The sequence below is a fragment of the Myxocyprinus asiaticus genome, chromosome 13 (assembly GCF_019703515.2).
Source record: "Myxocyprinus asiaticus isolate MX2 ecotype Aquarium Trade chromosome 13, UBuf_Myxa_2, whole genome shotgun sequence".
In the NCBI taxonomy this organism is placed as follows: Eukaryota; Metazoa; Chordata; class Actinopteri; order Cypriniformes; family Catostomidae; genus Myxocyprinus; species Myxocyprinus asiaticus.
In genome coordinates, this window is record NC_059356.1 from 21,084,297 (window position 1) to 21,095,733 (window position 11,437).

The following is an 11,437-nucleotide window of genomic DNA, read 5'->3' on the forward strand; positions in this document are numbered from 1 at the left end:
GCCTTATTACTAAAATCTTATTTTCAAACAATGTATTTTAAGTGTTTTAATTGAGAATCATGTGACGACACCAGTCAAAATGTCATACGGGATAACGTTAATTAATTTTCAAAATATTATATATATATTTTATTTGTAATTAAAAATTTTTATTGATTCAAAGAAAAAACACAACAGAGAAAAACACAACATATACACACCGACATTTAACTTTTAACCCTCATTAACATCCCTCCCCAAACACCAACCCCATCTTACCCCAAAGAACACCCCTGTGGTCACATAAAATAATACACACACACAAACAATATATATATATATATATATATATATATATATATATATATATATATATATATAATATATACATGCATAATTAAACTAAACGTCTCCCTCCTCATCTCTTCCCCTAGAGTCCTCCAAAACTGCCAAATACCTACCCCACTTCCTGAAAAATAAGTCCTCCAGCCCCAGCCTTCCATCTATCATCTTCTCATAAGCCGCCACCCTCCCCATCTCCGCACACCACTCCGGAAATGGTGGTGCTCCGTCTGACTTCCATCCCCTTAAAATAATTTGTCTACCTATCATCACGCCAGTCAGAAGCCAATTTTTTATATATTTGTCACCCGAATTTATAACTTCCCCATCGCCCAAAATGCAAAGTCTGGGGCAAAGTAAAATTTGAGTGCCCAGATTGTCACAAAATATTATCATATTATAACTTTTTTAATCAATAATACTTAATGAATATATAAAGTGAGGCAATAACCAATATTTAGAGCTCAGAAAATTAAACTTGCACAATTATTTTTTTCTCATTATAATGTGTTTGCTTTAAACGTGACCCTACTTGTTAAAGTTCTTTACTCACATTTTAAAGCTGCAATGTGATTTAAGCTGCAAAATGTATGAAAATGTTTTTCAGAACTTGGCATCATACTATTATTGTTTTCTCAACTCCATAAAATGAAATTAGCGTTTTAAGGGAGAAAATCAGCGTTATCCCGCCTGACTGAAACTGTTATTCGGTATGACACCTTATGAGTTTACACATGAATTGTAATTTTTACACAACTTACACATAATTGATATTCATAAATAATATATTTTTATGTTATGCAAAGGGAGTCATACTGAAAATAGTTTTTTCAAGGAAATTAATTAGGTTATGCTGAAAAGAAACCTTGCTGCTCTCTTTGTTTGACAGTGGCATCTAGAAAAATCATCAAAATGTGAAAACTGTACATATACATATTAACTGTCAATGATGAATAATTATATAAATATTAAGCATCTAGGCAAATGAAAAATGTTATGAATGTGGTGCATTCTCTTTTGACACGTTTAAACATGAAATAACTAATAATGCACTGTGTATGATGAAGTATGCTTTATAACATGCTTTATTAACAGAGAAGAAAAGTTATTTCATGTTTATTAAGGCTTTATTAATGTGTAATGATGCTACACTTAATATACAATTTACTCACTCACCTCAGGGGCCGGTTGCACCAGCTATATGTAAGTTTCAACTTAGCCTAGTTTATGCCACAATGGGCACTGTCACAATTTACACACTACTAAATATTTGAGCATTGCCCCATTAAATTAATGTAGGACGTAACCTTACATATAAACTAAATATTTACGGAAGCTTCCGACCAGGAGTAACTGATGGAATAAAAAAGCAGACTTATTTAATAACATCAATGAGCTCATGTTTTGGTTGACAAGCTTCAGTCCTTTTGACATATCCTACATGATGATGTTGGCATTTACACTCGTTTATATTTGCAGGAGAAAATATTATGTAAAACACGTACTTCTTCTGCATGAAACCGATCTAACGGTGCACTTTCCTGTGTACGCCGCCCGGTGTCAAGTTTCAACATATACGAAATAGATATTAAAATGAATAAATATCTGTTGTATTAGTACTTATTTATTTATTGCCCCTTGTCATTTTAGATACAATTATTAAATATTGTTATTTACATATATACCATTAATTTAATCTCGTTTTATTACATATCGTATTTCAATGGGGATATAATTTATTACATCTGACAATTACGTGAGTACACAAGGTTTGAACATCATCCGTAACAAGATAAACTGAAATTCACAGCTTTTTAACACTTCTGTGTACAAATTTGAAGGCTGTTCATTTTGGATCAGTACAGGTAAACATCATATTATGCGACTACGCATTAGAGTTTACGACCTACTAGTTAAGTCTTGCTTTAAGAACAGGTGGTGCAACCAAATTAAGCACTGTCTTAGTTACAAACGAACTAGTAGTTACTAAGCCCTTAGTGTGAATTTTACGTCCTAACTTACGTGAGAACTTACGCACAGCTGGTGCAACCCTACCCAGTTGAATTTCCTGCCACTGAAGAGAGAAAAAAACTGCATCATGATGTCACTAGAGTGGATGGCCTTTTCTTAAAGGTGCAATATGTAATATTTTTTATGTAATATTCGCCTTTTTTTGCCAATGTGTGAACGGCTTGTAAAGCAACTTAAAAAATTAGCCCTTCCCGGACTTCCTAGGTTGCCTATTAAAGACTATAGACTGATTTTCATGCGAAGGGAGCGGGTTGGTTTTGCCGGGAAAATCCAAAGGATGTGACGTTTATGTACGCTCCAGAGAGCCTTGCCTCAGTAATAGCTTCTCTTCCACTATTCAACAGCGTCAACAGACAGTCTGCAACACTAAGTAACATTATCTTAGAGATGGAATCCAGCAAACGCCCGGCTCCCAGCACAACAGCGACTCCTACACATACTCAAGAGTAAGCCAAAAAAAAAAAACATTTATCTACTGAATCCCGTCTGGCTAAGTGGGAATCGTGGTCGAGCGAAAACTAGAGTGAACATCGGCAGGACATTTGATTCCTGGAGGAACCTTCGTTCAGTTTTGGGGATCAAAACCGGTTTTGGGGATCAAAACTGACCCTGAATAATTGGCGTTCTTCTTATTGGATAGGTAAACTTACATAACTGCAAAGCATATGAAATATAGTGCCATAAGGATTGATCTGTGTAATTGTAGCTAACTTGATCTTGCCTGCTAACGCTGACGAATTGCAAGCTACCTTGCTTCGTAACTTTCAAATAATTTCAACGATCTTCCCTTTATACTAAAAGTCAGGTATGCTGATTCACAGTAACTGTTATAAACAATGTTAATCTGTAATTATTCAGCAAGGTAAACTACAACAATAATACATTAAATGAATGCTAGACAATGTTCAAGATAATGCAAAAAGCTCCATTCATTAGTGTAACGTAACTTGGTTATACAGAAAATATATTCATTGTATTATTATAAAACAATAGCGCATCGATATATCAGAATGACAGTTGTGATGGATTCACATCAATACTGAATTGTGTCAACATATTTATAATGTACAGTCTATTTTATAAACAGTTACTGTCATCATCCATCAAATTTAGCTAACAGCTATTGATAAAGCTGGCAAGATAGCTAACGCCGACATAGGCTATCGTATAAATGCAGTCAATGTATCATGCAAAGAAAAGTGATTACTTCAAACTACAGTCTTGCATAGTCAGATCTATATCCACACTTTGTTTTAGCCCTGTTCCAGCACTGGAGAGTCAAATATAATATACAGTCTCAAAGTTTGTAGTAAAACAATCATAACTGTGTAATTTTAATTATGCTACCTCATCTGTCAGCATGATGCCAGTGAATCACGTTCAGTCTCTTTGTTTTTGTCATGCTTGCTCGCGTCCCTATAAAGTGTGTGCGTGCGCGATCATGAGCAACAGGTAGCTGGCTGCAGTTCTCTTAACAGCCACAGGTGTCATTAATAACAAGGGTTTCTGAATCTTACATACTGCAAATTTAAAGGGGCGGATTCCCCAATATGACAGGTTGGACAATCATTTAATTTAATTATAATTTAATAATTAAATATTATTATTATTATATAATTTGTTAGTATTTAACTAAACAATGTTCTTTAAAGTGTTAATATCACAATAAGAATGGAAATTATACAAATAAAAGCTGAAAACTGTATAAAAAGAATATAATGTCAAACGTGTCATCCAGGATAACGGATGACATTATGGGCTAACAGAAAAAGCTGTTATCCTATATGACAAAATTGTTTTCCGGTATGACAAAACTCAGTTTGAACCTTAATCAGGCAGTTCTTTTGGCTACCTATAGAAATCTGCAACCTTGACCTTCAACTTCCAAGTATGTAAATTCATATTAAATAAACACATTTGCGTAAAATTAACATTATATATGTTTTTTTAGCATTATTCCAAATGACACAGGATTTTACTACATAGTGTACCAGTGAGCGAAAAGGGTAAATTAAACACATTTTAAGAGAGACTTACTAACATTTCACCATTGTTTGGGGGTCCTTCAGGGTCTTCCTGATTGTGTAACATCCTGTCTGATAACGTGTCAAAATAAAAATGCCCCATAAAATTGCTCCAGATTGCTTGTCATTCCGGATGACATTGGCTGGCTGCCAGTTTTGGGACAGAATGCTCCAAAGCATAACAATCAACTGGATGTCATACTTTTTTAAATATTTAAACATATTGTTGGCAACACTCATACAATAATGCCTGTGGCAGAGATTTTAGGTTTTATTTGATTTTTAACACTTTTTGTAGCTTTTTTGCATTTCACCATGAGGTCCGGACAGTTATCTGGTATGATATTGTGTGACTATAGTGTCTAATCATTCTTAAACTTTGTAAAACCCTCATTACATGTTCATATCATTTGATAAACAGAGATTAATAGATTCAATAAATGCACTTTTTTATTAAAAACCAAAAAAACAAAGGGGTTTGGACATCAAAATTGCACGTCATGTCATTGGTCCTTTTGTAAGTACATTAAGGTTTCTACAAGAGAACAAAAAATGAGAGAACTGAAACTGCACCTGCTCTACAGTAGAAGACAGAAGTGAGGAAACAAATCTAACATAAATTTTGTTACAACACCTGCTTTTATCATCTGAGAAATATTCGGAGGAATTCGACCCTTTGGTGATGCTAAGAAATTAATTCACGCTTTTATTTTCTTTCACATCGACTATTGTAATGCACTTAATACTGGCTTGCCAAAAAATTGTATAGAAAGCTGCAACTGGTACATAACGCTGCAGTTAGAGTGCTTACAAGACCTAGAAGGAGAGATAACATTACACCTGCCTTAGCTAATTTGCACTTGTTTTACATCAAGTGCAGAATTTTTTTTTAAGGTTATTTTTTGGGATGGCACCAATCTGATACCTGGATCGGTATCGGGTCCGATACTGATGTTTTTACCCGCATCGGGTATCGGCCCGACAAACCCGATCCAAATCCGATACCGCATGCTGGTCATTGACGTTACTGTCAAGCTCAAATAAGAATCAGAATCAGAATGAGCTTTATTGCAAAGTATGCTTACACACACAAGGAATTTCAGTGCAAATACAACCATATATACATACATACAAACATATACATTTAAACATATATACATATAGTGACATAAAAAAATAAAAAATAAGATATAACAGATGAAATAGAGAAATATACAACAGAGCAATAATGTTGTTTGAATATTTTATATACAGATATATAGTTATGTGCAGGTGATGTAATATATTGAAGAAGAGGTAGGATATGTTAAAGAATATAAATGAAATATGGATATAAGTAGGAATGGATGGCCTGAATATTGCACATGGTTGTACTGACAAAAGGAAAGTATTCGGGGGCAGTTTTAACTGTTCATGAGGTGGATGGCCTGAGGGAAAAAACTGTTCCTGTGCCTGGCTGTTATGGTGTTCAGTGCTCTGTAGCGCCGGCCAGAGGGCAACAGTTCGAAAAGGAAGTGTGCTGGGTGAATGGGGTCAAGAGTGATTTTGCCAGCCCTTTCTGTCACTCTGGATATGTACAGTTCTAGCAGGGTGGGTAGGGGAGTGCCAATAATCCTCTCAGCAATCAGAACTATACTTTGAAGTCTTCTGATGTCTGACTTGGTAGCTGCACCAAACCAGACAGTTATAGAAGTGCAAAGGACAGACTCAATGACTGCTGAATAGAACTGTATCAGCAGCACCTGTGGCAGGATGAACTTACTCAACTGGTGAAGGAAGCACGACCTCTGCTGGGCCTTTTTCAAAATTGAGTCTATGTGGGTCTCCCACTTCAGGTCCTGTGAGATGGTAGTGCCCAGGAACCTGAATGACTCCACTGCTGCCACAGTGCTGTTCAGAATGGTGAGTGGGGTCAATGTTGGGGTGTTCCTCCTAAGGTCCACTGTCATCTGCACTGTTTTGAGCATTTTCAGCTCTTGGCACCAGACAGCCAGCTGTTCAACCTCCCTTCTGTATGTAGACTCATCGTCATCCTGGATGAGGCCGATGACAGCATCATCTGCTAACTTCAGGAGCTTAACAGAGGGGTCCTTGGTGGTGCAGTCATTTGTGTACAGAAAGAAGAATAGTGGGGAGAGCACACATCCCTCGTGGGCACCAGTGCTGATTGTACATGTGCTAGAGGTGAATTTCCCCATTCTCACTAGCTGCTGCCTGTCTGTCAGAAAGTTGGTGATCCACTGACAGATAGAGGCAGGAACAGAGAGCTGGGTTAATTTAGTCCATAGGAGAGCAGGGTTGATGGTGTTAAAAGCCGAACTGAAGTCAACAAATAGTATCCTTGCATAAGTCCCTGGTCTGTCTAGATGTTGAAGTATGTAATGCAGTCCCATATTGACTGCATCATCCACAGACCTGTTTGCTCGATAGGCAAACTGCAGGGGATCCAGAAAGGGTTCAGTGATGTCCTTCAGGTGGGCCAACACCAGTCTCTCAAATGACTTTATGACCACAGATGTCAGAGCAACGGGTCTGTAGTCATTAAGTCCTTTGACCTTGGGTTTCTTTAGGACGGGGATGATTGTGGAGCATTTGAAGCAGCAAGGAACTTCACACTGCTCCAGTGATCTGTTGAAGATCTGTGTGAAGATGGGGGCTAGCTGGTCAGCACAGGATTTTAGACAAGTGGGTGAAACACCGTCTGGGCCCTATGCTTTTCTTGTCTTCTGTTTCCGGAAGACCCGGCATACATCCTCTTCACAGATCTTAAGTGCAGGTAGAGTAGCGGGAGAGGTGAGGAGGGGGGTTACAGGAGGTGTAAATGTTTGTGTGTTGTGAAGGTCAGAGAGGGTTTGGGGTGTGAGACTGGGAATTTTCAAATCTACAGTAAAACATATTTAGGTCGTCAGCCAATTTTTGATTCCATACAGTGTTGGGGGATGGTGTCTTGTAGTTGGTAAATCTTTCAGGCCTCTCCACACTGATGCAGGGTCGTTAGCTGAAAACTGTTTTTTCGGCTTTTCAGAATAGCTTCTTTTAGCCACTCTGATCTCCTTTGTCACTCTGTTTTTGGCCTGATTATACAAGATCTTATCCCCACTTCTGTAAGCATCCTCTTTGGCCTGATGAATCTGCCTGAGTTTTGCTGTAAACCATGGTTTGTTGTTGTTGTATGATAAATAAGTCCTAGTAGGAATGCACATATCCTCACAGAAACTGATATATGATGTCACAGTATCTGTGAGATCGTCCAGGTCAGTGGTTGCAGCCTCAAAAACACTCCAGTCAGTTCAGTCAAAGCAGGCTTGTAGTTCCAGCTCTGTTTCATTGGTCCATCTCTTTACAGTCCTTACTACAGGTTAGCAGATTTTAGTTTCTGCCTGTAAATTGGAAGAAGATGAACCAGACAGATTTATTTATCTCAAAGCTGCTCGAGGGACAGAGCGATATGCATCCTTTACAATGGTGTAGCAGTGATCCAGTATATTTTGTCTCTGGTGGGGCATGTTATGTGCTGTCTGTATTTGGGCAGTTCACGTGTGAGATTTGCCTTGTTAAAATTCCCAATAATAATAATAATAATTACATAACCTTTAAAATCACCATTATTTTAATTCATTAGTCCATATAACTTATGCATTTTATTCAGGCTCTTACAGTCACCCAAAAGCTTTGTGAATTGCAAAAGGCTGTTAATAATAAATATAAAGTCAGCATGCACAGCTAAGTAGTCTCTGGGACCACAAATTACTGAACGAGAGCCGCTCTGCCGACACACACACATAAACACACGGAGGCTTGTGATGCACTGCTCAGCACAATATGTGGTCACTGCAAACAAACTCCATCTCAGATGTAGATGATCAATAGTTCGGTCCGCCTATAACATGCATTGAGAACGGCACCGGACAAGCATTTTACCAGATGCTGAATGAGAAGCGTATTACACTACTGTGAATTAGCCTACAAACAAACACTCAAACACAGACTTCTTGGAGCACTCAGTGCTGGACTTTCAAAATAAAAGCCTTAAGAAATTACAACTGAAATTTATCACCAATGTATAGTAAAATTATTACTATTATTATTATTATTATTATTATTATTATTATTAGAAATTACAATAAAAACAAACTGGGTTCCAAAAATTATTGTGTGATTGAAAAGTGGATTGATATAATAATAAAACTAAAGTGAAATAAATAAATAACAGAGAGAGAGAGAGAGAGAGAGAGAGAGAGAGAGAGAGATCTGAAACCATTTACAAGTCCAGATACAAGTTAAAATGTGTAAAGAGAACGGTCTTCTTTTCTACTGAAGACTTTCACTGGAATTACTGTTATTTTTGCTGCTGCATCCTGCAGACTAGTTTTTTGTAAAAACTAGTAAAGTTTTGCACATGCTCTTATGTAATTGTTTTTGTTATCCTATTTTATAATGAAACAATGTATTGTTAGAGGTTTTCGTTTATTTACACATAGAGTACTCCCAATCAGTTCCACACAGTGAATTATAGATGTTCTAAACTGATTGAGAAAAAAACAACACTGGTATCAGATCAGGATCGATATCGGCACTTAATGACTTAGCACAGTCACGCACAATACTGACTGCTTATCAAAATATATTCCAACTCGTAGTTTGAGGTCTTCTAATGCTGAATTTTTGACATACTGTAATATAAATCTTAAGAGATCAGGTGAAGCCAAACATTTATATTTTTAAAATTTGAAGACATATTTTTTAAGCTAGCTTTTGATTAATATACTTTGTCTTTTAGTCTTTATATTCAATTTTGTACCTTTTATTAATACATTTTTTCCCTAATTTTATTTTTATTCTTAAATTTTTTTAGATTGCTTTTCTGTCTTGATTTGATTTACTTTGTTTGAATTGCTTTCTTCTCCTTATAATGTTTTTATATATTCACCTGTGAAGCACTTTGCACTGCATTTAATGTATGAGAGGTGCTATACAAATAAAATGTATTATTATTAGGGGTTCAAGCCCAAAGGGCTAGAAACCCTGTTGTTTTTGTAAGTATTTTTGTTCTTATTATTATTTTTCTGCTATAAAACTGATCGTGCAGACCAAACCGTAAGGCCTAGAGACTTGAAACTATGAGGAAAGGTAGTACTCCTCCAGTCTACAATGGCGCAAAGTCTCGCCCCGATCGACCTCATCAACTTTCTCAAACAAAGAAAATTCACTTTTTGGGAAATATCTCTTAAACTGTAAGTGCTAGAAACAAAATTATTTTTCCTGTGATTTCTTGCATCCGGCCGAAGAGTTTTACCCCCTGTCAAATATTTGCTCCGCCCCTTCGTTTTCCCACTATTTTGTTCAAAGAATTTTTATTAATATTTTACATAGTATAATATAACAGCAATTTCAAAAACAGATTAAGATGAAATCAATTCTCTTGCTCCAACAGAGCTCCCCATCCCCACTGCACCATTACATATTATCTTACAGGCTTTTCTGTACCATATTATCATGGCCTCACAGGGTCAGATATAAGGAAAATAAGGAGGGAAAGAAAGAGAAAAGAATAAATAAATAAATAAATAATTCACACAGGAAAAATTACATTTGGATCCATTTGCTGTATGTAAGTCAGCACTGGCTGCCAAATAATGAAAAAAGTTTGACTACAGCCTTTAGTGGAGTATCGAATCTTCTCTAGTGCAAGATGATGAATAAGATCCCTGATCCAGTGACTAAAAGTAGGTGGAGATCTGTCCTTCCACTTAAGCAATATAAGACATCTAGCTAATAAAGTCGAGAAAGCAATCATATTTTTAGCATTATTATCTAAACAGAGTTCTGTAGTTAAACCGAATATCGCAAGAATGGGGTAAGGATTAATAGATAAATGCAGAACTCCTGAAAGAAAATTAAATATTAATTGCCAATAATTAATAAGCTTAGGACATGACCGAAACATGTGTGTATGATTAGCTATCTCAACTCTACATCTATCACACAAGGAGTCTATATTTTGTGAAAATTTTGCTAATTTAGCTTTTGTCCAGTGTAGGCGGTGAAATACTTTGAATTGAATAATTGTATGTCGTAAACAGATTGAGGTTGAATGAATCTTATTTATAATATCTTGCCATGCTTCTTCTGAAAATTGCATATCAAGTTCACTTTCCCATTGTTGCTTTGATTTTGTCAAAGATGTTAAATTCTGTGAGGAAATCAAAGAGTATATCAGACCTATATTATTCTTGGAGAATGGGCTGATTTTCAAAATGATATCAAGTAGAGATTCAGTAGGTAGAGCTGGAAAGTAAATAGTGCTAGATTTCAGAAAATTGCGAATCTGCAAATATCTGAAGAAATGTGTATTTGGAATATTATATTTTGCTCTTATTTGCTGAAACGACATAAAGCTATTATCACTATATAGATCTTTCAATGTGACAAGTCCTTTCTCTTCCCAACAATTAAAAGCAGTGTCTATAATAGAGGGAGTAAACATATGATTTCTCATGATAGGGGCATGCATTGAGAGATCAGTAAGCGAAAAAGCTCGTCTAAACTGGTTCCAAATTTTAAAAGATGCTATAACAATTGGGTTTAAAGAATGTTTAGACAATGACTCAGAAAGAGGTATCTTTGTACAAAGTAGAGCAGGTAATGATGTGGGCCTACAAGAAGCTTTTTCTAACAACAGCCATGCCGGGTTGTCAGAAGGGTTGATCCAATACAACATAAATTTAATATTAGAAGCCCAATAGTAATGCTGAAGATTAGGGAGGGACAGTCCACCACAAGAATGATGTCTTTGTAGTATATCTTTACGTATCCGAGGGATTTTCCTATTCCAGATAAAGTCAGATATCAGGGTGTCTATATGCATGAAGAAAGATTTTGTTAAAAAAATAGGAAGACTTTGAAACAAAAACAAAAATCTAGGCAACACATTCATTTTGACCGTGTTAATTCTACCCCCTAAAGATAATAAGAGTAGGTTCCAACGGTCAAGATCCTCTTTTAAATTGTTTATGAGTGGGCAGAAGTTAGCTTTATAGAGTTTATTATATTTATAAGTA